The sequence below is a fragment of the Phaenicophaeus curvirostris genome, chromosome 2 (genome assembly GCF_032191515.1).
Source record: "Phaenicophaeus curvirostris isolate KB17595 chromosome 2, BPBGC_Pcur_1.0, whole genome shotgun sequence".
NCBI classification, from domain to species: domain Eukaryota; kingdom Metazoa; phylum Chordata; class Aves; order Cuculiformes; family Cuculidae; genus Phaenicophaeus; species Phaenicophaeus curvirostris.
Window position 1 is genome coordinate 78793281 of NC_091393.1, and position 25397 is coordinate 78818677.

At 47.2% G+C, this 25397-nt stretch overlaps 1 long non-coding RNA gene and 1 other non-coding gene across 3 annotated transcripts; one reads left to right on the forward strand and one right to left on the reverse strand.

The window, feature by feature from the left end:
• Positions 1-2345: 2345 nt before the first annotated feature.
• LOC138717503 (uncharacterized) lies at positions 2346-18033 on the reverse strand. Of its 2 annotated transcripts, none has more exons than XR_011336880.1 (3): positions 17923-18033; positions 17229-17330; positions 2346-2509 (listed from the first exon to the last, which is right to left on the reverse strand). It is a non-coding gene; the product is annotated as an uncharacterized lncRNA (long non-coding RNA). The 2 variants fall into 2 exon arrangements; XR_011336879.1 differs by lacking the exon at positions 17923-18033 and adding an exon at positions 17693-17908.
• A 6492-nt stretch (positions 18034-24525) lies between these two features.
• TRNASTOP-UCA (transfer RNA opal suppressor (anticodon UCA)) lies at positions 24526-24612 on the forward strand. The gene has a single exon. It is a non-coding gene; the product is annotated as a tRNA-Sec (tRNA).
• Positions 24613-25397: the final 785 nt, after the last annotated feature.

Genomic DNA, 25397 nt, shown 5'->3' on the forward strand with positions numbered 1-25397 from the left:
TAAAGGGTCAGATGTTAGTCTCATAATTCCCTAGCACTCCTCTTTTCTCCCTTGTAAATGCAAAGAACAGCTTGGGAAAATCTAGCCAAATTTGTTGTATATATAGCAGACATTCATCACACCAGCAGATACATGGGTTTTCAATACACTTCTGCCCAGTTCCTTGCTGCGATCATCACCACACTGTATCATTACAGTATCAGAGCTATCTTATACTTATTTGCACACTGGGAGGGCTGTGGTTGGGTCGGTTGGATACTCATAGCAGAATGACAGTCCCACCAGATCCACCAGACTCGCATAGATAAGAAGAGGCACACATTATGTCAGTAATCATCTCAGCCCTGCTCTATGTAATGTGGTGCTAATGTGGTGGCTGCATTGTCAGAAATGAAGCTAAAGTTATGGTAGGAGTCAGGCTAAGAAGCCAACATCCAGAAAGACTTAGGAGAAAGAGCTATGATTAGACTAGACAGTTGAGTAAGGAAAAGTGTGTGACTTGGAGTATTGTAATTAGCACCTTGACCAAAGAAGTCTTGTTCCTTCATATTAATGCAGGTTTGCTGCTATCAGCCAGACACCTTTCTGTGCCATTCTTCAGAGAACACAGAAAAGCTAAAAGCTCGAGTACATTCATACAGTGGAAACTCAATAGCACCATTCCCAAAAGATGTTACATCACAAGGATCAGTATAACTGAGTGCACTTGCAGGGGTGCTCCCTTGCAAAATCTCGTCAGTCCTTCCATAATGTCATAAAGCAAAATTAGTATAATTTTAAAATCTCCATGTTTTACCAGAAGGCAAAGGAAGATATTTTCTACAAAGCCTGATGAATATTAGCCAGGCTTTGAAAAATCAGCATTTTGTATGGGATTTTTTTTCCTCCTATGTTTTGCATGACTTTCTTCCTAAAAATATAAAAAAAAATTTAATTAAACAGTTCACTGTTGTTATATGTCACTGTCATGAAGGTAGCAATAATAAAACTATGTAATTACAACCCACTTTACCTTCTACAGTGTGCACGCTATTTAAGGAAAACACGAAAGGATCATTAACACCAGAAGGCAGGGCTTTTTAGCTGAGGTGATAGAAGAATTAAAGGATCAAGGCCCATGTCCACAAAAAACAAAAGATCCCATAAAATGGATCTTGGGAGAAATCGAGCATCTAAGTCCAGGCATGTATCCTTAAAACCCTGCCTAATCCCTTGGGCTCCCAGACTATGTCTATACCAGTAAATTAGACGTGCCCTGGACTGTTCTCTGGCACCGAGGGCCCTGGCACAGGGTGGCTTGCACCCATAACATTAAACTCTTTTATCCTTCAAGCAAAGCATTTGGATCCAAGTGGTTGTTGGGAATGGCCCCTGGCCCACACTAACTCCCTCAGTCATGCCTGGGAATTGTTTGGAAGAGTATTAACTGGCGCAGGCCAAAACTACGGCAAGAATATATTAACAGGAATCAGCTATTAATTTAATAGGTAAAGGAGTTGTTGTGCCCAGAGCATTTGCTGGTACAGATGTAACCCTAAAATCCTATCATGTGCACATATAGTATCTATTTATACTTATGTACTATGATGTAGACTACTGCACACTTATACCATATACTTACCAGTATCAAGTATGGTCTGCATAGGAAGGTTTTCTTGGCAAAAGTGTGGCAAATAGATGTTTATGTTGCCAGTTGACTAGCCATTAGCAGTCCTTACTTTCAAGAGTTTTCTCTCCTCCCTTCCAGGTTAGCCTTGAATTTCTACCTTTTCAGACTCTGCAATTTTATTCTGAAGAATGAAAATCTTTGGGGGTAATTTCTACATTCATTTTCACAACTAGAGCATGTATTCATCTGTGCTTAGTGGTGTTTGTTTGGAGATTGCCTTTGCTTCTGAGATTTGCTGTGAATCTCCAGCACTGTCTTATGGCTATGGCTTACGTGATCTGGCAGATCCCAGAAACGGTGCGAAGCCCAGGACTCTTCTGTTGCTGAGCACCTTGTGTCCACCTTGCCAGGAGACTGAACGATCAGCTTTACCTGGTCCTCATGGTAAACAACATCACAACTCTCCGGAGCTGGAAGGTATTGCCTGTCCTGTCTGCATAACATCAGTCACAGAATGTCATTTTGCAGAGGTAAATAGGATGCACAGGGATGACAGGATTGGAACAGCAATTGTGGGCCTATTCCTGTAGGAGCATGAGTGTGCCCCAAGTTATAAAGTATGCTTTGATTTCCCGCAGGAGTAATAGCTGGTTTTCCCTAAAAGTACTCCAGGCAAGTTCATAGAATCACCAGGTTGGAAAAGACCCATCGGATCATCGAGTCCAACCAAGCTATGTGGAGGCATAGGATATTTATTTACAGGCTCAGCCTTCAGACCACTTCTGTTTAGCCATGGATAGGATAGCATCCTCTGCCTGCCCTTCAGTGGTGCTTTATCTTGCTTCAGGGGTGGAACACGAGGAGTAAGTTGGTCCTGACTTCCACAGGAAAGAGCCTGAGCTACAAAGTGAAAGAAGAAAAAAAAAAAAAAAAGAAGAAGAAAAAAAAAAAGAAGAAAACCTAAATTCATTATGAACTTGTCCATATAAATTGTATCAGGTACTAGTTCATCTAAAACAATATACTGCACTCAGCTGAGGCGCAGGGGACAGAATCTAAAGAGTGTGGGTTTAGTTTATGTTTCACTGTCCTGCAGGCATCTAAGTCAGCGCGAGCTAAAACTCGGTGCCTTAAGCCCCGACTGCGCGGTGTGCGGCGCTGGGACAGGCAGGAGCTGGTCAAACCCTAAGCGCCAGGGGCTCCGCCGGGGGGCCGGGGTGAGGGGCGCAGCTCCCTGCCCGTCGCCGGCGAGGGGAACCCTGCCCGGCCCTCAGCCCGGGCAGGAGACGCTCTCCGCTGACAAAAAAAAAAAAGGGCTCCCGGCAGGGGGCAGCCGCACATCGCGAGAGGGATGCAGGGATGGAGGGCTCCAGGGATGGAGGGGTCCAGGCATGCAGGGGTGGAGGGAAGGAAGGATGGAGGGATCCAGGGATCCAGGGATGCAGGGGTGGAGGGAAGGAAGGATGGAGGGATCCAGGGATTCAGGAGTGGAGGGATGGAGGCAGGGATGGAGGGATGGAATGATGGAGGGATGCAGGGATCCAGGGACCCAGGCATCCAGGAAGGGATCCAGGGATCCAGAGATGCAAGGGTGGAGGGTGGAGGCAGGGATGGAGGGATGGAAGGATGGAGGGATGGAGAGATTCAGGGATGCAAGGATGGAGGGATGAATGGACGGAACGATGCAGAGATGGAGGGATGGAAGGATGGAAGAATGGAGAGGTGGAGGGATGGAAGGATGGAAGGATGGAAGGATGGAGGGGTGGAGGGATGGAAGGATGGAAGGAGTGGAGGGATGGAAGGATGGAGCGATGGAGACAGGAATGTAGACAAAGATGGAGACAGAGATGGAGATAAGGATGGAGGCAGGGATGGAGGGATGGAGGGACGGAGGAAGGGATGGAGGAAGGGATGGATCAGCCCTTGGCGAAGGGCGAGGAGCAGAGCAGGGTGTCCACCCTGGAGCTCTCACTCCCTGGCCAGCACCGTCCCCTCCAAACTGGGCTGCCTGAAGGACAACAGCTCTGGTGCCCATTTTGAAGTATGAAGTGACCAAAAATGTCTTGCTGCACTTTTCCCTTGGTGGGAAGGTGTTTCTCCGGGTTCCCTGTCAGAACAGGAGGGCATTGAGCCTAAGGGGAGCGTGGACTCAGCCACATCCTCGCTTTGCCCCAAATACACAGATCCAGTTTTCGGGTTTGTGGTTGCCTTCACACACCCTTCCCTGAGCTTTCCTCACTTCGATGCAATCCCTTCTCGTAACAGTTGGGACATTGAGGCCAGTTGCGAGGCTGCGTGTGCAAGTCCCTGCCAAGATTTTTCCCATTGTCACGGCTTGCTGAGTTCCTTCCCCTTCCTCCACCCACCAAATCCTGCTGGGTTACTGGAAATACTGCAGTCTTAATGTACCAGTGTATTCAGGCCACCTATGGCAGAAGGGATTTTTCCAGGAAAGGCACTTAAGACAATCATGGTCATTCCTGGTTTCTTTGCCACTTGCAACTGCTTCTTCTCCCGTACTCAAAAAGGTTGATAACATATTTCGACAGCATAAGCTACTAGAGATGAGGGAGAGAATGGGGAAAAAAAAGAAAAACAAACAAACAAACAAAAAAACTTAGGTGAATCTGTGTTCTCCAAGCTCTAGGACACAGCTGAGCTGGCCTGCCTGGTCCATGTTAAACCTGCTCCAGCCATTAACTCTGTCACTTCCATGGTGGCAAACCAGCAGGTGTGCAGATTGCCTAGAAAGTGTCTCCTCCCTCCTCCTTCTTAGAAAATTTGAGCATGGGAACCAACATAAAAATGAAAGACCAAAAAAAACCCTCAAAACCCATAGGGAAACAATGTTGTCTAAGACTTAGGGTGAATTTTCATTTTCTAGATCCTTGGTTACATTGTTTAATCTCTCTGAGCCTCATTATTTTCAACATAGCAGCATCCTTCCCACCTGTACAGTGGCTGGAGCATTCTGATGAAGGTCACTGTGTAGGAAGGTGCTTTAATTATGTATTTAAAGTGACAACTAGATCTTTTTGTGATCATGACCTGAAGGAAAATCAGGCTGTTGATTAGCTAGAGGTGGAGAACACTCCATTAACAAAAGCAATGAAGGCGGGGCTATGAGGTTCTTATTCCCTTTCCTAAGGCCAGTTTATTCTGTATTTCTGTAAAAGCCTATCCACTTTTAAATGCCTTGAGTCCCCAAATTGTAAAATGGAGGAAAATTCCCATTGCACAGGAGCAATGTGAGATTTATTTACATAAATAACACTGGTGAGGTCCTTGGAAACTGCCAGATAAAGCACGCTGCATAACAGAGACCAAAGTAAATACAGGCAATAGATTTATTGTGAAGGAAGTAGCAAAAATCTTTGTCTTTATGATGCTGAGGAATATAAAGAATGAACAGCCTCTTTTTACATTGCCTCTGCACTTGCTTGCTGAATATTCCCTGCTAGGTATCTAATTTGCTACTGAATAGAACTCAGAAGGACTCGTGTTATTTTCATGGCATATTTTTTTCAGGCAGAGTCCTACAGAGAGTGAAATGCAAACAGAGAAACAACCAGAAGCTTTCTTGTACCATCAAAGATGTAGGAAAAGGAGCAAGGAAGGAGGGCAAACCACAAAGTTTGCCCAACAGAGAGGCCAAAACAGGGGAGAGCAGCATCAAAAGCAGCCACAGGCATCTGAGAGGAAAGCACAAGTGTGTGGGAGGAAGACAATGAAATAATACAAAAATAAAGCCCCTGGCCCATTTGGGCACGTTCAGATTAAAGGGCAAGGGCCAGCCAGACTGACAACTATCTTGGAGCTCTTCCCCAGGGAGCAAGGCATTGAGCGCTTTTTGTATACAATGAAAAGACTTCAGGCACCTCTGTTCATGCCAGCCCCCTTTATTACTTGTTACTCAGTAAACAAGAGTCTTCCCCACATAATGTCTTTCCCTAGCAGCCTTACCTGAACCCTGGAGGCAAGTGTTGCTTTTTTCTGCCCACAAGAGCAGCAAGAGACAACATCCACCACACACACACCATCCCACTCCCCATTGCCTGCTCCACCAGCCCTGCAAAGGTACAGAATGTGCTGGGTTGACTTTCTAAAGACTTACTTGGTTTTGCCATTCTGAGGACAAAAGTCACAAGATCTTAGTCACAGCTTAGGTGCCCTATTTATCCAGCAGACTCCCACCAACCTCACGTATAAGAATCATTAAGTGATGCTAGCCAGCTGGATTGTATCTTCACAACCATAAGAGCACACAGAAAGCCTGCTCTGTGCAGTAATGTAGTGGTGCAAACTGGAAAGGCAGATAGGAAATCTTCCTTCTCTCCTTAACTCCAGCAATGATAGACACATGGGAACACCCTGATATGCTTATCACTGGCTTTTAAAACATTCAGTTCTTGCCCCACAATTTAGAGCCCTCTGTGTCCCAGTAGCATAGCACATGCAATATAACACAGCCCAGCAAAACCTGGGAGTGATGTAGGTGGACTCAAAGCTCCTATCCTCATCTAAAACTTTCCTACAAGAAGTCATCCTTACAGCCCCACTCATCACACCTCAGTAAATCCTGCTCCAATTTTAGCATCCCCCGTGCACTGCTGGAACCTCAGCACTCTCCTTGTCTGAGAAGACTTCACAGTATATGCGCAGGCCCTGTAGTTGCCCTTTTCTCCGTTGTATTTGGGAGCTATGGGGAATTAGACTGGTGGGAGCCAGATCATTGGTGAGACCAATGGGATGAGGTTTAACAAGGCTAAATGCCGGGTCCTGCACTTGGGGCACAACAACCCTGTGCAGTGCTACAGACTAGGAGAAGAGTGGCTAGAAAGTGGCTAGAATGCCCAGAGGAGGAGGACCTGGGGGTGTTGGTTGAGTGCGACTGAACATGAGCCAGCAGTGTGCCCAGGTGGCCAAGAAGGCCAAGGGCATCTTGGCTTGTATCAGAAACAGTGTGGCCAGCAGGTCCAGGGAGGTTATTCTGCCCCTGTACTCAGCTCTGGTGAGACCGCTCCTTGAATACTGTGTTCAGTTCTGGGTTCCTCACCACAAGAAGGATGTTGAGGCTCTGGAGCGAGTCCAGAGAAGAGCAACGAAGCTGTTGAAGGGACTGGAGAACATGCCTTAGAAGGAGTGGCTGAGGGAGCTGGGGTTGTTTAGCCTGGAGAAGAGGAGGTTGAGGGGAGACCTCATTGCTCTCTACAACTACCTGAAAGGAGGTTGTAGAGAGGAGGGTGATGGCCTCTTCTCCCAAATGACAGGGGACAGGACGAGAGGGAATGGTCTCAAGCTCTGCCAGGGAAAGTTCAGGCTGGACATCAGAAAAAAATTTTTCATGGAAAAGTTTATTGGGCACTGGAACAAGCTGCCCAGGGAGGTGGTTATGGCTGAGTCACCATTCCTGGAGGTGTTTAAAAGATGGGTAGATGAGGTGCTGAGGGCCATGGTTTAGTGTTTGATAGGAATGGTTGAACTCAATGATCCTGGAGGTCTTTTCTAACCTAGTGATTTTGTGATTCTGTGATTCTGAGCCCCTGGACAGCACACTGATCGTTGGGAGAAGCACAGCAATGCAGGAAATGTGAGAAAAGCTGGTAGCACATCAGGTTTTTTGTTGCCTCCAGGTAGTAGGGTGTGATCCAGCACCATCCTGCTTGAAGAATTTCAAATTACCCACTGTTCTTCAATGAGATGTATGGGGCAAAAAGGACACAACCTGTTTCCCCCACAAGCTTGGCTCGCCAGGTTGATGGCAGAATGCTTTTGTTGTAAAATGAGGGAAAGAGCCTAAGTATCCCAGCTGCTGCTTCTCCTATCTCAAAGATTCACTAGGGAAACCTGGCCCCTTTGCTTTCTTAGATTTGAGGAGCTTGGCTTGACTCCAGAGAGATTAAAGGTGCTGAACTGGGAGGGTGGCAAGGATCCTGCCATTAATAAGGGACTGCTTGTAAGCCGGGGGAAGGAGTCTATTCCATTATTATGATATCTCCATTCCCTCTGGGAAACCTTTGACCTGGAGTAATGGTCCAAGTTCAATGCTATTCTTTAGGCAGGTAATTAAGCAGGAGGCGGGTGCAGGAAGTAATCTCTTCAATCTCTCCTTACTGCTTCTGTCTCCAGAGACCTCTTGCACCACGGGACAGAAGTCTTTACCTGTGCACAACCCTTACAAATTGCCAGGTGTTGGGAAAGCTGTGACTTTAGTAACTGTTACAAAAAGATCCCTGAACTGCTAAAATCTGACGGCATCTGCACCATATCCAAAACATGGCAGCCAGATTGCTCTCTGCACCTCCTTCCACAGCTGCAATAAAAAGTGGGCAGCCCAGCAGTTAATGCTTTCAACTCAGAGTAATTGTAATTGTACAGGGCCCAATTCCAACTCTGCTATTGTGCAAGTCTGGGAAAGGCACCAGTTCTCCCTGTGGTCTTCCCCCTGCCCTCCGAGCGAAACAAAACACCCATCAAGTGGCAGGCTGGCTTGTCTGAATGAATTAATAGCTGTAAAACAACCTGAGTTCCACACAGGTCTGTCAAAGCCATTATTCAGAGTCTGACACTGGCTATCAACCTGTCCTTCGGAAACAAAGGGCAAAAAGGGGCAACATGAGGCAACTACAGGATGACCCAGCCTCAGAGAGACATTTGACATCATGCAGATACCTAACAGTAACATTTCTCCATCACTAATGACATAAACTAGATTTGAACCAGGCAATCTGGATTTTTGTAGCCACCCTCCTAGCTCCTAAGGCTCAGAACCTTGAAAGACTTAAGCATCTAAATATCATCAGCTGCCTGAAACCTAAATACCTTTGAAGAGCAGGGCCTCAGGATTAGCCTGCTAACCAGAAGAGCCTAACTTCATGCCACTGGGAACACCAGTCCTGATGTCTCACCTGATACTTACAAAGAGGCAATTGAGGACTGAGACCCCACCTACTTAATTAAAGCAGCATAGTATCTTGCTTCTTAATAGGGAGATATAATCAATGTTAATCTTTTGGGCGTGCTACTAAATATCCAAAGGGGATGTTTGTTTTGCAATTTCCCTCTTCCTTAATGGCAGTTTTTCCCCTACTCTGCGCAATCAGTCACCGTACAACTCACAGCTATTTTGGCTTGCTTGATAGCCGTAGTATTTCAGTGTCTTTCACCTCATCCATATACACTACTCCTTTATGGCAGAGTTTCTAAGCTCATCTCCACCTGTTAAGATACACAGGCTGTGAGCTCTGTGTAGGCTTTTCCTCAGGCTCTGGATGCCAAGCTGATCCATACCAGGTACCCGAAGGAGTAGTATCAAAGGAGAGCAAGCTCCTGCCTTGGGCAACTCAAAGAAGATATAAGATGTTTGCCTGAACCATCAGAGACAGAAGAGACGTCCATCTCTGACTGGAGAAGACGGATTAGACTGGGAGGCAGGGTAGACCAAAAAGGGGAATAGAGAAGGAAGGGGACAGAGAAGGGCAGAGGGAAGCATAAGGCAGGAGAAAGGTGAAGCAACAGGCAGTGGAGGAGAGGCAGGATGTCTAGGGAAAACCAGGGATTGAAATAAAGGAGTGGGGTGACTGACAGAGTGAGCATGGCTTACAGTCAGACATGAAGTTTAGCTGAGGAGCCAATGAATGTGGAAGAGTGGAGATCATGTGGAAAAACGGGGAGGCAGTTGTAGGTATAGATGGAAAAATCTAGTTATGAATATACTTAGATTGCTATCTGCCAAGTCCTAGCTATGGAAGCAGTTTTGGAATTGCTATACAGTGGCTTTAGTAAGGGCCAAAAAAATAAAAATAAAAATCCAATGGCTTTTTACAAGAGGGCTTGAGGAATCTCTGACATGATGTCTGGAGAGGACATGTCTAACACGTGACTGGAGAAGATGAAACTTGGTAACCCGAAGACTCTTTCTAAGCATAAAGTTCGTGAGACCTGGGGATAGTTGGTGAGAAAACAGCAGAAGAAGGTGCATGAGTATTGCTGGAGGAAGAAGAGCAAAAGTGTGTGCAGAGAATATGAATGGATTGAAGAAAAAGCATTGCTGGTACTATTCTTCCTAGCCTCTTGGGCAACCATGTGCAAGAGCCCTAGATGAAGCTGGCTTTGCTGCAGGCTTTACAGCTGATGCCATTTTAATTTCTGACATGTCACTAATGGAGAAAGATTTAACATGTATTTATTCAATGTCACTAAAAATACTCCAGCAGTTGCGGGGGAAGGAGAATAGGGCTGATTGATGGGGGAGGGTGAGGAGGACCTGCACTTTCAGTAAGGACTGAAATGCAGTGCTTGCAAGAAGGATTTGGAGAGGCTGTCTCCCAGTAACTGCTGCGTATCCTCTGCCATGAAAACCTGCTGTCAAGCATCATATCAAATCAGGGAGACTGGACAGATGCTGAGAGAGAACTTTCTCCTAAATGCAGCCCAAAGGACAGAAAGTAATTTTACTGCTCTGGCATTGCCTGAACCTGGCAGGCTTTCCCTAGAAACAAATACCATTTCCCTGGTAATGAAGGAAAGGTTTAATCTGATTTTACCCCAGGTGAGAATGTTCAGTACAGTGAGGCCCTTTGCTACAGTTAACGCTCACTGTGTTAGCCATGAGTGGTCATCTGGCAGGTTTTAATCTGTTTCACAAAGTCTGCAGAAAGTGTGGGACAGGAGGTCAGCTGTGAGGACCATTGGTGCACAGTTTCCTTCTCCCTTCCCCTGTGTGGTGAAAAGCCACCCTGCACTTCTCCCTTGTCTCTGTATAGTGGGTCGGATCTGCAGCATGGGGTGGCAGATGGCCTTCTCTCTCTTCTTGCCCCAGAGCTGGATGCAGCCTTGATGCAGAGGCTGTGCAGGCTGTATAGAGCTACCTCTGCTTCCACATTGTGTGACCTGGAAGGTAGACAAACACATTGGCCAGAGGACCTTGGCTTTCTGCACTCCCTTGATAAACCTGCCCCACTTTCACTGGAATAACAGAAAGAGCATTTAATGTTTCCTGGACCAAGAGTGACCACGATGTCTTTAACTCCTCCAACCCAACTGGGCTTTTGTTTGGTAAATCATAAAGCAATAGGAGGCTCCTCTGCTCACAGTATGCAGTCCTGTCCCTATGCTTGCTAATTAGAGGTGGGCTTAAATAAAATGCTAAGATTCAAGCCTCCACAAGCACCAAGGGAACTCGGATCCAGATTAGACAGTGCTTGGATGCTTTGGTGATTGACACCTTAGAAATTACATAGATAGACAGAGCACAATGGAAATAGATGGGACTTTGCATCTTTGGCTCTTCTCTGCTAGTTATAATTATTTAAGATGATGTTTCACATCATATTCAAGCTTCTGCACAGATAGCAGCAGCAGAGAACAAGAGATCTCTGCCACCTAGGGTAGGATTATGTGGATGTGACAATGTTCAAACCCACTGGGCTCTGCCACACTGCATTATTTAAGCCCAATAACCAAATTTAGTAACCAGCTCCTGAGGCACAGAGAGAAAAACACAGCTTCCAGAGCTCCTTCCGTGCAGTCCTGTCAGCTTCCTTCCTTAAAGGAACTACTAGCTTTTCTCTTCCTCTCTCAGCCCCGCCAGGCCTGACCTCCCACAGGAACAATGACATCCCTTACACAGGTGTATTGCATGGCCAGGTACAAGCCATCATACACAGCATGAAGCCACAGGAGTCCAGCACAGAGTTACATGCACAGGGAAAACAAGAGCTGTTCCAGCTCCAGGCCTTCCGGATGCAGGGCACAGAAGTTGCATCTGTGCAATGAGGCATTAGCTCAGGTATAGACAAGCCAATCCTACAGCCAACGCACAACATGTCTGGACTTCTGGCTGTATCCCAGCTGTAGCTTTGTTCTAGATACCCACATGTGCTAAGGCTGCTAATGCTTCCTGTTCTGTCCAGAGCCACTTTTCAGTTCCAACTAAACCTACGCATGGATGTACCTGCTGGTAAAGTGTATGGACAGAAGAAATTCTGGACATATGGACAGTCTTAAACCTGTGACTGGGTGAAGATCTCTACTTGCCTCCCTCGCACACCAAGCACTGCAGCTGGTAGGAGCCCAGCTTTACCTCTCACCAGCTCTAGCTTTCCCTCACCAGCAGACCTTTGTCACTGCTTCACAATGTCACAATGACAAACAATGGCACCCATTAACTAATTTTCAAAAGGATTAAGGCAAAGGAAGCCTGGGAGTTTTGGACAGACCCTCTTCACCAGCACCTCAGACTGTTGGTCATCTGGCTTGTGCTCGGTGGGCAGGCGCTGTGCCACAGCAGAACCTTCTTTGCCCAGCAAGATGGAAGTGCCCAAGTCCCTGTACATAGCCAAGCTCTCTGAAGCAATCCATGGGAAGGAGTGGTTGAACAGAGTGAATAGTTAACCAGCACTGTGTCAAATGCAAACACATGTCCGCTGTGGTGTTTGTCATCACAGTGCACTGATGTTGTACATACATTTGAGGCTAAGAGGTTTAACTCCCTGCTGATTCTAGCAGAGTTGGCTTGAGAGACACAGAGTTTGCCTTGGCCTGTGAAGAGGTCATTTCAGTAAAACCCAAAGCTCAGCCTCAGGGAGCCATGAAATAGTGCTGAGACCTGCTGGTACTGTAGGTGACTCCCGCCACCATGGCTATTAACTGCAAGGCGTGTCCTCTCCACGGCGGCGATCGGACGCCACAGCCTCTTAAAACTGTCTGCCGTCTCTTAGATCCCTCCCTGGCCTTCTGCCCAGAGCCCCAGAGGCAGTGAGTTGGGAGACTGGTGTTTACAAACACAGCCTTTTAAACTGTGTGTGGAATGAGAAAAAGAAGCAAACCCAGCTGAAGGGCCATGGGATGAGCAGATCTCATTGGAACTCACTTGAAACATCTTTCTGAGCCACCTCTTTTAGAATCATAGAATCATAGAATCACTAGGTTGCAAAGGACCTATTGGATCATTGAGTCCAACCATTCCCATCAGTCACTAAACCATGCACCTCAGTACCTCATCCACCCGTCTTTTAAACACCTCCAGGGAGGGTAACTCAACTGCCTCCCTGGGCAGCCTGTTCCAGTGCCCAGTGACCCTTTCCACTAAGTATTTTTTCCTGATGTCAAGCCTGAACCTCCCCTGGTGGAGCTTGAATCCATTCCCTTTTGTCCTGTCCACTGTCACTTGGGAGAAGAGGCCAGCTCCCTGCTCTCCACAACCTCTTTTCAGGTAGCTGTAGAGAGCAATAAGGTCTTGACCGATATGAGCTACAGCCGAGGACAAGGAATGAAGTCAGGCCAGGAAAACAGGGGCTCTCCAGGCAGTCAGGAGTCCTGCCAGATCTGGCTTGCATGAGCTGGGCCTTTCTGGTGGCTGCCATGCCAGGGAGCAAACAGCAAGACTGATCATAAAGGCCAGCTCTACAAGGGTAGAAATACTTTGGGGTTGCCTGGATGGGATAAGCTAATCCACAGGCCATGAAATCTTTGCCATCTTGTGCCATTCCCAGATGCCAAAATGTGGGTATTCAGGATTGACAGGGTTTTTAAACTTCTTTGTTATTGTTGGTTTTGCAATCTTCGGCCTGACCAAACTCAAAGATGGATTATTTATCACATACCTTGAATGCCATGACACGTACAGCTTATTGCACCAGTACCCTTAAGCTACCCCAGCCCCAAAGCCATTTTATCTGTAAACCACAGGCTTCTTTCCGGTACTCCTATTGTTTCAGTGACCACTAGAGCCAATACTAGCATCAGCCTCTGGTGGATGGCCCCAGGAAGCAGGCAATACTCAGCACAAACTGAATTCTTCTCCCTCCCTGAGGCCCAATGCCCACCCAGTTGGCTCTTCCATCTACTGCGTGGGCCCCCACCAAGGTGCTATGAGGCTGTGCCAGTGAGGAGGGCAGTAGGGGCTGTCATGTGGACATAAGTCCTTGGAAACCTGTCCTCATCCAACCTATTTCCCCCAAGACATGAAACGCTTGTCAGCGGCTGTCTGGCTCCTGCTGCACAGTGCTGGGTGTGACACCTGAGAGCGGGGTGGTTTTCTGTGAAGCCAATTTACACAAGTCCTTTCTGAGGCCTTGCCTTCAGGGGAAAATTCTCCAGTGTTGCTGTTGTGGGAGAAGTTATTCTGCAATATCTTTTAAAAGAACTGCCCATGGGGATACAGGATGCTGGGAAAAGTCATTTCATTCCGGTGTGACCACTCTAATTTGTGAGCCTCTTTCCCCTCCCTACTATCCTCTGGAAATCAGCTTGATCGATTCAGCTGCAAGGTCTTGCACACAAGGATTTGAGGGCCATGATCTGGCCTGTAATAGATCAGCCACCTGGCTCTGTAGGATGGTGCGCTCTCCTCCTGCTTCAAACAAATAACAAAGCACGCAAATGTGCAAAGGTAGTATGTAGCCCACTCTTGGGAAGGATTGTGACTCCTCAGCCTTCTCTAGGGACCCATATGGAAAGTGAGCTGTGAAAATAAAAATAATGGTCCTGGTGAGAGCACAGCAAAGACTTCCAGCAGCTGTGACTGACATTAAACCACTTGGCAGAGGGCTTCTCGCTCTCTCTCTGCCTCTCCCACCCTCCATGAACCTCAGAAAAGGCATAAATGGAATCCCTGTCTAGGGAAAAGGAGGATGAAGAACATGTAGATGCCCAGGTCGGGATTTCCTACAGCTATTGCTCATACCAGGTAGACAAGAGCCACGTGCAGCAGCTCCGAAAGTAACTCAGAGGAAGGGAAAGGCGTGAGATTGTTTGTGTGAAATATATACACCAGGGCTGACTGAGAGCAGCCCAGACCTCTGTTTCCTAGTAAGTTGAAGCAAGGCCCGGGGTTTTGCCAGCAGCCTGCCTTTACTGAGCCCACGCTCTCACGCTAGCAAGTATGCGTCTGCAGCAGCAAACATCCAGGCAGAGGAGATTTTCAGGATGTGTTGCTTGGCAGAGAGGGAAGCGGCAAGTGGGTGTGGAAGAGGATAAACACGTAATGTTCATCAATTGCAGTACAGAAGCGGGTCTTATCTTTCCTCCTAGGGCTCAAACTTGCCTTGGCAGAGCTCCTATCAATGCTTAGCCGTGCACTCACACCGGGAAGGAGCCACCGCTGCCCGGTGCACTGGACCCTTCCTGGGACTGCAGGCTCCATTCTTCTTCTGCCCTAGACTGACCCGGGTGCAGCTGAAAGCCACAGGAGACTACGTGGATGCAGCAGAACCAGACAGACATAAGCTGCACTCTGGCCACAAAGCACGTGGCACTGGTGTAATACCCTTCGCATCAGAGGGGTACACTGGCTGTGGTCCATCATTAGCTTCCTTCACAGCCAGACCATCCTCTCTTGCAGTGTTAGCCTCCCTGAGGAGGCAGGAGCAGGGGAACAGCACTTTCATAGAATCACCAGGTTGGAAGAGAACCACCAGATCATCGAGTCCAACCATTCCTATCAAACACTAAACCATGCCACTCAGCACCTTGTCCACCTGTCCTTTAAACACCTTCAGGGAAGGTGGCTCAACCACCTCCCTGGGCAGCCTGTTCCAGTGCCCAACGACCTTTTCCGTGAAAAATTTTTTCCTAATATTCAGCCTAAATCTCCCATGGTGGAGCTTGAGACCATCTCCTCTTGTCCTGTCCCCTGTCACTTGGGAGAAGAGGCCAGCTCCCTCCTCTCCACAACCTCCTTTCGGGTAGTTGTAGAGAGCAATCAGCTCTCCCCTCAACCTCCTCTTCTCCAGGCTAAACAACCCCAGCTCTCTCAGCTGCTCCTCATAAGACCTCCAACCCCTTCACCAGCTTTGTTGCTCTTCTCTGGACTCGCTCCAGAGCCTCAAGATCCTTCTTGTAGCGCGGGGCCTAGAACAGAGCACAGTATTCAAGGAGCAATCTCACCAGTGCCGAGTACAGAGGGAGAATAACCTCCCTGGACCTGCTGGTCATGCAGTCTACCCTGCAAGCTGTGGCTCCAGTTTTGTTTGGGCTGAAGTCAAAAGCAGGAAGATAAGTCTTTTTGCTCTTTTTCTGGACAGTCAATAACTAACCTCTGGGACCCTGCTGCTTACGAGACACGGAGAAAAGATTTCTAAAAGACAGAGATAAAGAGGACGTGGGTGCAGGGAGAGGAGGAAGGCAGGGAGGGGGAGAGGAGGGATACGTATGTCACAGCTTACCTCAGAGCCAGAATTAGAAGCTGGGTAAAAAAAATAAAATCACAGCAGGAAATAATGTGTGGCTTAAAATAGCAACATCAAAAGGGAGCAAGAATGGGGAGTGGGTGGCATTTGAGGTTGCTGCTCTGTTCCTCCCTCAGTGGCAGGGTGATTAATATGTCTACACTACTTGTATTTATGTAACAAAGGGCACTAAAGGCCAAAGCTGTATTTTCACCAACACTGCAGGGGAGTTTGTGAGTCTTTTCTTCCCTCCATAGCATTAAGTGGGAGGATCTGCACTTGTGTCTCCTGCCCCAGAAACAAAAAAATAATTTAAAAATCCATGCTTCAGCACTGCACACACAGTTACAGGGCAGCACAGAGACCTTTAAAGCTCTGAAGGCATTCTTCTGTCTTTCATGGCTCCCCACAGAAAAAGCCTGTTCTCAGAGCACACCTGTAAATGTGGTCGGGTTGTCTCTGGCTGGAGGCTGCGCTGTAATAGCAGGCAAGGTACCACTGCATGTTACTACACATTTTCGTGCTCATTCTCTGTATTTGCAGTGAATCATAGATCTCTGAGACAGGCCATGCAGTCCATTTCCTTGCCAGCAGAGGATTGTTCCCAGCCGTATAAATAATCTCTCACATTTCTCTTGGGAGACAATGATTCAGACTGATCAGTTTTTTCTCTACACACCTTGTATCCTGAGAACGGCATTAAAGACTGGCAAGCACTTGTGTGTTTTTGTAAGGAAGGCATATTTCTCTTGGGTGCATCAAGAAATATTCAGCCCACCGCATCACTGTTCACTGACGGCACCGAGGTTACCTAGCAAAACAGCTAAGGGAGGTATGGCACTTGTTTTTTAGACTGCTGTGATCTCCTCTGGACTAATAAACAGAACAGCCCTGCTCTGAACTTGCAGAGAAAGGAGGAAAGCATCCCAGCTGAGCCCCAAGGGGGTGTGGAAAGCTTGCATCTAGAGCTGGTCATGCTCAGTACCTCCCACTCATCCCCTCTCAGTGTTTGGTCCCCTCAGAAAGCAAAGACAAGAGCAAAAGCTTTATTTCACCTGCACACACAGCATAAGCCTGCACCCCCTCGTAGTCAGTCCTCCTATCAAAATACCTGTTTGCAAATACCTGTACGTGCAAACAGCACAAGATCAAGTTTGTCACGTGATAAAAACCTGTGCGGGCCTGATTCTGACGCTCTCTGACATCAGCAAGTATCTTTGACATAAATTGGGCTGTGCTGCTGTCAAAGGAAGGAGAATCTGGCCCGGACCTCATGCAAATCTTCCCACAGGCAGGCAGAGCAGCACGATTTGTTTAAACATGGCATGCTGGTGGCTGCAGACAGAGATCACTCCCAGCAACTCCATCAACATGTATAATATCCTGCTAGTTAAATCCAGCCATGGTAAATATCTCCACCATGTTATCCCTCCAAGCAAATATAGTACCTGTATGGAAGAAATTCCTCAGAATATTTCCTGTCTGGAGCTGAAGCTTGCCAGGGACTGAATTTCCTGTGAGGCTACAGTTGGGAATGCAGAGCAAAGAAGCTAACAAGAAAAAGAGATGATACACATTTGAATCTGCTCTACACAGATCCTCCTCAGCAAGCACATTTCCCCCCTATTTAGATAAAAATTACGCACTTAGATTTTCAAATATTGGCTAGGTTATTTTTCATTAGTAATTCTTATTTTTACCCCACTGACTCCCTTTCTGCCTGTTTTTTTCCAGCTGCAGTTCTGTGACTTACACATCCTGAAAATGAAAGAGGTTGTTTTTGCCAATAGCAAAGTGCTATGTATCCTTTCAGCCATCTGGAAATGGATTTTTTATTCTTCCCCTCTCCCAGCCACACATGCACGTGCACACACACAACAAAATCTTTGTCTCTCAGAATCATTTCCCGCACCAAAGCTGATGGCCATGAGAAGAATCCAATAAAAAAAGTTCCACAGGCATTAAGAGGCCGAGACAGAATAAACAGGGTGACTTCCCGGGCACTTGTTCTCATTCAAACTGCCACCTCACGAGGAAGCATACGGTTCAGTGGTTAGAGATTAAGAGAGGTAGTTAAGGCTCCTGTGTTTTTCTCCTGGCTCTGCTACAAATCTTCTTTGTCACTAAAAGCAAGTTGCCTACCTGCTTAGTGCCTCAGCCCCCTCAGCTATAAATAGGGATACAGATCCTTCCTAACCCCATGTGATGATCAATGCATTCATGTTTGTAACATGAGCTGATCCCCAGAGATGAAAGAAGTAATCTAAAGTGAAAATTGCCATGATAGCTCTATGCTGAGACTAATAGAGTCAAGCAGGACAGTCTGGGAGCCAGAGACTAGACTTGATCATCTCTTGCCCAGAGGCAAATGTTAAGTGAGCTATGTCACCATGCTATCCAGATGACTGCAGGTCTGCAAGAGGAGACAAAGAAGATCCAGAGCCACACTGACTGGTACAAACATGCTTACGGTGTCCAGCTGAGAATGAGTAACAGCTGCTTGCTCATCATCCTGATTTCTGTCACTACTAGCGTTTCTGAATACTGAAGTGTCCCAATGCTGTGACTCAGGGCTGTGAGTCACAGGCTGTACGTCTCTACCGCATGGAATCACTCACTTGCTCTCTCCGATGAGATTGCAGAAATCACAGATCATCTTGGGTCTCCTACAGTGGTAAGTCTTAAAAAAATAGACAGATATTTACAAACACATCCAGAACAACGTCATTCTGTCTCCAATGACTGTCTGTCAGGGATTTGTCTTTGAAATCAATTTCACACACACAGTGCCAATCAATAAATCTGGAAAAAGTAGAAAAATCAGTGTGGCTCTGGCTCTTCTTTGTCTCCTTTTGCAGACCTGCAGTCATCTGGATAGCATGGTGACATTGCTCACTTAACATTTGCCTCTGGGCAAGAGATGATCAAGTCTTTTTTTTCCTTCTGTGGACATTTAATTCCTATATCCCTAAAGCTTTAGTAAATATGGACTGAACAGGATGCCATGCAGGTAGCATTTATATACCAGTCATATGTTTAGACCTGAAATGCTGATAGCAGAGTGACACACTGTTTTTTTGGCACCAGATCTGCCTCATCCTTGTCTAGGTTCTCCAGCCTTCCTGGTTAGGTAGCTTTGATCTGGTAGCATTCTCCTAACTTCAGTGCTAGGCTGCCATTAGTTGCACACAGGGCTGAAGTGGGAGCCCTCTTAGAGCTGGCTGGCAAGATCTCGGAGAAGACACCAGGTACTCCCGAGGTATCATCAAGACTTGTGTTGACCGCATGCAACACGGTGGACAATTTTCGCATCTACAGACTGCAACAGCAAGCAGCTACACGTTCTGGAGCTCACCTTCAGTTCATATAAAATTCTCTGTTGATACAGGTGCAGTTAAAATGATCAATGCTTTCTCTTGAGATGAGGAAGCAGGGACTCATCTCAGCACTGAGGTGCAAAGCCCTGAGTGATCTCACTGGCTGGGAACCTCCTGCGCTGCCTGCCTGTACAGCACCTAAACAGTGAAGCAAAGGCTCCACGCTGACAAGAGCGGGATTGCCAGTACTCCTCTAGTGGCAGCGCAGTTTTTGTTGGCAAAAGAGTGTTTCTGTTGGCACATGCCTCTTCACTGAATCGATTAAGTCATGCCTGTTTTTGCAAATATCTCTGCAGCAAGGTGTTTTGTTGGTGTAAAGCTGTGGTAAAGAATCACTGCCCCTGCCCACAGCCAGTCTGAATCCTTCCCCCTAAACGAGATAAAAAACTGTGACACCAGCCTCTCTGAGTGAGCCTTCTGTGTGCTGAGACAGGACAAGTGCGCTTACGCATCTGAACTAATGCAGACAACCCCCGAGATCCGTACTAGGAAAGCAAACACAATGCTCTGAGCACAGGGACTCCCAAGTGATAGGAAGTGACTTCAGTACACCAATTCCTCTGTTCCCGTAACTCTCTGTGGGTTTGCCAATAATCGTTATCGTCCTTGCTGAGAAAGGAGTGCCTTTGCTAACTGATTACATCCTCCTTTCCTTACTGTGGTCAGCCAATTGCTGCATGCCAGAAACAGCTGGTATGATTGATAGATAAGCACACGTCTCAATGTATTTTCCTCTGTCTGCTGTAACCACATCCAATCCAACAGCCACTAGAACAGCAGTTCTAGAAAGCAGTGGAACAACACAGAGCAGCTTTGTTACCACTACTATTTTTCTAGAAACACTAATCCAGGGAATCTCAGTTTATCCCATATTTCCATACAAAATACTGCAGGTCTCCATGAAGGAAGGCAGGATGGTCCCAACCCTCCCTACCGCTCCCAACATCAGCACATCCCACAGCTCAACAGCCCCTGCAGATGAGGTAACTCACCTGCTGGAACAGGAAGATACAGGGTTTAAGACCCCGAGATATCAGGACCCTGAGATACCACCTCTCGCCTAACATCTGTGCCCTGCACTGGCAGGGTTGGGTCTAACAACACAATGTGAGACTAACCAAGAACTGGGCAAGACCAGTGTCTGAGGACAAGCATGGAATGCATTTGGAATTTTACCCCATTTTGACTAACGCTCTGTGCACCTTGAGTTCAGCAGTTTTTGATAGCCTGAAGGCATTTGTCAAATGCAAGAGCACAGTTAAATGATAAAACACTTCAGGATCACCCATACTCCAAGCGCATCACCCTCTTTTAAGCAGCATACCATGACAACAGGTATCTCGGGCCAAATTCCTCTTTGATTTGTGTAATAGGAGTGACATCAGAGATGGAGTTAGCCTAGGTTGTTAAGTGACTAGAAGACAGCCAATTTTATTTGGGGATTTTTTTCTGTACTGGTTCCTGGAATCTGGTTTGTAGACACAGCCCTTCCCTTGCTGTTAACTCACACCATGAGGTGGGCAGGAACGTTCAAATAGCATCTTCTTTGACCTTTCTGGTACTGAGATGATTGTTGTTGCTTTTTTGGAGGTTTCTGAGAAGCTCCCACAACCCTCTGACCCCTCATCTCCTGAAGTGCATCTGCAGCTTCCAACCACAGTCCCTCCGGAGGGCAGAGTCGCTCTCACAGTGACGACACCACACTCTTAATTTGTTCCAGCCTGTTTCACACTGACATTTTAGCACTGACGTCATCAGCTGCTAAAATTTCATTGCTGCTTCTAAGAATAACAGCCCTTCTCATCCCTTACCTTACAGAAAAATAATTATTTATTAATACAGTAGGGATCTAGGCTTATCTTTTCTGACATAAGTCAGGTTCTGGTAGTTAAAAGGAGTAAGAACAAAGCACTGAAGATGCTTATATCTTCTGTCAGCCTGGGACCAAAAAAAAACAAAACAACAAGAGTGCATTGTTAAGTGGCAAGAGTGCTATAAAAAAAAATGAACGGGAGAAGTTCAGATTGATTTGTTTTAAGGCTTCCTTGCTGGACAGTCTTAGGCACTGTGACTTGCTTAAATAGTCTAGGCTTCTGTTCGCCCCAGGAGCCCCTTACAAAGGCCCTTCTAAATTCTCCAAGGCTTTGTATCTCGAATATTTGCTTATAGTCATGCATTGTGAGTATAAAATACTGCCAAATTAGAATTCCCCATTGATTTTGGGGCCTGAACCAAATCCTGTTGATTTCTGTGGGAGGATTTCTATTAACTTGAATGGGCATTGAATCAAACCTAAACTGGCAGTGCTCTGCACTCATTTGGCATAGTGTAGTTGTCTGCATAAGGTGGAGAATCAGGTCCAAAGACACTGAGAAATGCTTTAATTAAGAGCATAGCTGAGGAGAGCAAGCTTTTCCATCATTAAGCTGATACGTTGAATTTATTCTATACTTGTAATGTGGAAGAGTCAGATTTTCAAAGAAACTTGGTCTAAAGATGAAGCTGAGTGCTTACAAGATTTCTAGGAAATGTTTAAAGGCAAATCAGGTGCTGAGAAGCCTTTCACATCAACAGGCCTGTTCACTTATTTACAAACTTTTGAAAATCTCAGGAGTTACGCATTTGCATTTTTGGTAGTCTTATGAATCTAATCATAAGCCATAAGATGACCATTAGCCACAGGTGGCAGACAGCTCTACGCACTGATTCCTGATCAGCACCTGTGCCCTTATAATAACATTGAGCAGCAACAGAGAGGAGTGGGAACTGCACAAAGTATTGCCTATATAGTGTTTAATAGGAATGGTTGGACTCGATCCAGTGGGTCTCTTCCAACCTGCTTATTCTATGATTCTATGATTCTATGATTCTATGATATGTACCTGACCTCTATGGTCCCTCCTCATAGAAGGGGACCGGCAACTCTGCCAGGCGCCACAACTTATCCACAGTCCCTTGTGGTCAGGGATGACAAAAGCCTTTGAAAATCAGACAGGCAGAGGTCCTGGAAAGGTTATTTTCAACCACTACTTGGGAAGTCAGTGGCTAGCATAGCTTCCGCTCCAGAAGCAGACCTGAACCTAGACAGGGTAGCAACCAGTCAAGGAGAAAAGTCTCAAAACTTCTTTGTTACTGCTTCCCCATCAGCTCTAAGGTCAGCATCAGTTCCTATGTTGTTGTTGACCCTCTCAGGCACCTTCCTCCACCGCATGATCTTTAGAAACTGCTGCTTTCATTATCCCTCTATGCCCCTTTACTGTATAATAAGGGAAGTTTTAGGAGCTTGCCCTTCCAATGGATCCTTTGCTTCCCTGGCTGGAGTATTTTGCCTAGCAGTTATTTTTCATTTGGAATTGAGTGCTTGGTGTAGTCTTTTCCTGGAAAGCACAGTGAGATTGATCACAAGACGTGAAAGAGGGGCATCTGTGCTTAAAAATTCTAAAGGCCATGAGAAGATGAGTGCAACATTTTCACCCTAAGGCCCCTTCCTCTGAAGCGTCACAGGGGAAGAGATCCAGAAAAGGGAGATGCTAGAGAGGAAAGTGAAGAGAAAGTGAAAGAGTTGTCAAAGCTGAGCCTTGAAAATGAAGCACGAGAGCTGTGAGTATCTCCTCTGACCCCTGGCAGCCATTCTTGTCCAGGCTGAATTGGTCAGCGAGGTCATGTGCCACTGGCCCGAAAGAAACATATCTCTGAGCTGATGTGCTTCTCCCAGTAGACATCAGGATGGGCTTGGCTGGAAGCCTGAGGGATTGCCGTGGCCACCTGATTTCCTCAACCCCTCACTAACCTCTTCTTCCCCATGACTAATTTCCCTGCACCTCCTCCCACGCATGCCCCAGTTCCACCTGCTCACCCCCCTCCCCGTGCATTTTTAAGCACAAAAGAAACTTGCTAGATTACACCACCTGCTACTGGGATAAGTACCAGGTGAAGAGAGAGGAATGTATCAGGGGACAGAAATCCTACAAAGCAACAAAGGGAAGAAAAATTCCTGCTGGCATTGGCCAGCTCTCCAACCAGCTCCTTCTGATAAAAACCCCGCTGCTGGGCTGAAGTTAAAAATGTGCTCTAAAACCCACTGTTAAGTTGCTAAAAAAGCTTTTCCCTACAAACAATAAGGCCTTAGACACACTCATGCCGTGTTGGGAAGCAAACAGGCCAGATGATACCAGAGCTGGTCCCGTTCCAGTGGGGTAAGTCATGACTTGGAGCCACGCGCTGAAAGCAAAGCTGTGCCCAGCAACACTCCCGAGCGTAAGTGGGAATGGTGCCGCCCCATTCCCGTATATTTTTTTGCTTTCTTTTAGTGACGTCTACAAAACTGCCCCCAGCTTTGGGCTGTTGCCCTGGTTCTGTTCCATACTGGTTTCACCCCGGTGCTGCTCCACTGAGGGCCCGTCTTGAGCGCCAGCTTCCCCAGGGCGAGCAAGACGGAGAATGGGCCTAAGGTTTTATTTGTTGCTTACACCAAACAGAATCATCTAATTAAAAATCACTGGAAACCACATGCATTTGCAGAAATGGCTCCACTTCAGAGGAATCTCTCGAGGCAAATAAGTGAGTAATTTTTCAAGGGTTTAGACATTTATGAAAATAGCCTCTATAGTTACACTCGCTCGGGTAATATTACGAGCGTTCCCAACCCTCGTACTTCAGGGCATAAGTTGATCCTCAGCTGGGGGCCAGGGAGGAATTTCCTCCCAGAGGATATTATTGTTTTGCGAGGTATCTCATGGGAGACGCACGTCTTCCTCCGGAGTGTGTGGGGGGAGAGGAACAAGGCACTGAAAAAAACCCAACAACAGCTCCAGCTCGGAACGAGCCGGTGCCCTCGGTACAAGCCTTAGAGAGTTTTATTTTGGGCACCACCCGGGGCCTCCTCTGCCCAGCCCCAAGGAGAAAATACTCAAAACTCCTTTATTACTGCTTCTCCATCAGCTTCAAGGTCAGCAGCCTTCCCTGTGTTGTTGTTGACCCTCTCAGGCGCCTTCCTCCACTGCGCGATCTTTAGAAGCAGACCCCGCACAGGCCCCGCACCGCCTGCCCCCGCGGCTTTGGGGCGGGACGCGGGGCTGCCCCGGCCCGACTCCTGCTGGGAAAGAGCCGGAGCCACCGCCGCCCCGCCCCCCGCGGGGACAGCCAATCACGGGGCCCTCATTTGCATACAGCGCGGGGGATGCCGGGCCGGTAGATGGGGGACCCCCAGATCTGTTCTGTCACTAGCCCCGTCTCCGGCTCTGTAAAATCACTTCAGCTGCCAGGAACCGGCGATAGGAGCAGCCTATAAAGAAAGAAATTCTCACACTGACTTTAAAGTAATAAAAAAATAGAGCTTTATCTAGAGCCTCAATAGAGGGCGTGAGATGCCCGGATGATCCTCAGTGGTCTGGGGTGCAGGCTTCAAACCTGTAGCTGTCTAGCGACAGAGTGGTTCAATTCCACCTTTCGGGCGAGGTAATATCGGGCAATCCTAACTTTTCCTAAATCCCCTTATGTTTTCTTCGGGGTCAGTCGAGGCCGATAACCCCTTACCCCGGGGTATCCCAGAACAGGGAGACCCCTCCATCCACCTTACCCTGCTGGGCACCTTCATGGGGCACAATAAGGACATTCCATCCAATGATAAGCAGACAAAACCCTTTTTTGTTTTTGGTAATCCTCTCAGAGCATGACACTGGACCTCATTGACCTCATTGCTCATTGCTCTCTACAACTAAGTTGTAGAGAGGAGGGTGCTGGCCTCTTCTCCCAAGTGACAGGGGACAGGACAAGAGGGAATGGACTCAAGCTCCGCCAGGGGAGGTTCAGGCTGAACATTAGGAAAAAATTCTTCACAGAAAGGGTCATTGGGCACTGGAACAGGCTGCCCAGGGAGGTGGTTGAGTCACTTTCCCTGGAGATGTTTAAGGGATGGGGGGATGAGGTGCTAAGGGGCATGGTTTAGTGTTTGATAGGAACGGTTGGACTCGATGATCTGGTGGGTCTTTTCCAACCTGGTGATTCTATGATTCTATGGTGAAATGACAGCGTGCTGGGCACTGGCGAAGCAAGGAAAATCTCCCAGATTTTAATTGGATTCTGTTAAGCAGATCTTTGTTAAACAGCATCACACATCCTACAAGAACAGAGAAGTAAATAACAGAAGCCATTCTCTAGATCTGCTCCATATTGACGATAACCCATCTCCCACCCACACTGCGACAAAGACACTTCACTTCAGCAGTAAGCACGGGTTCT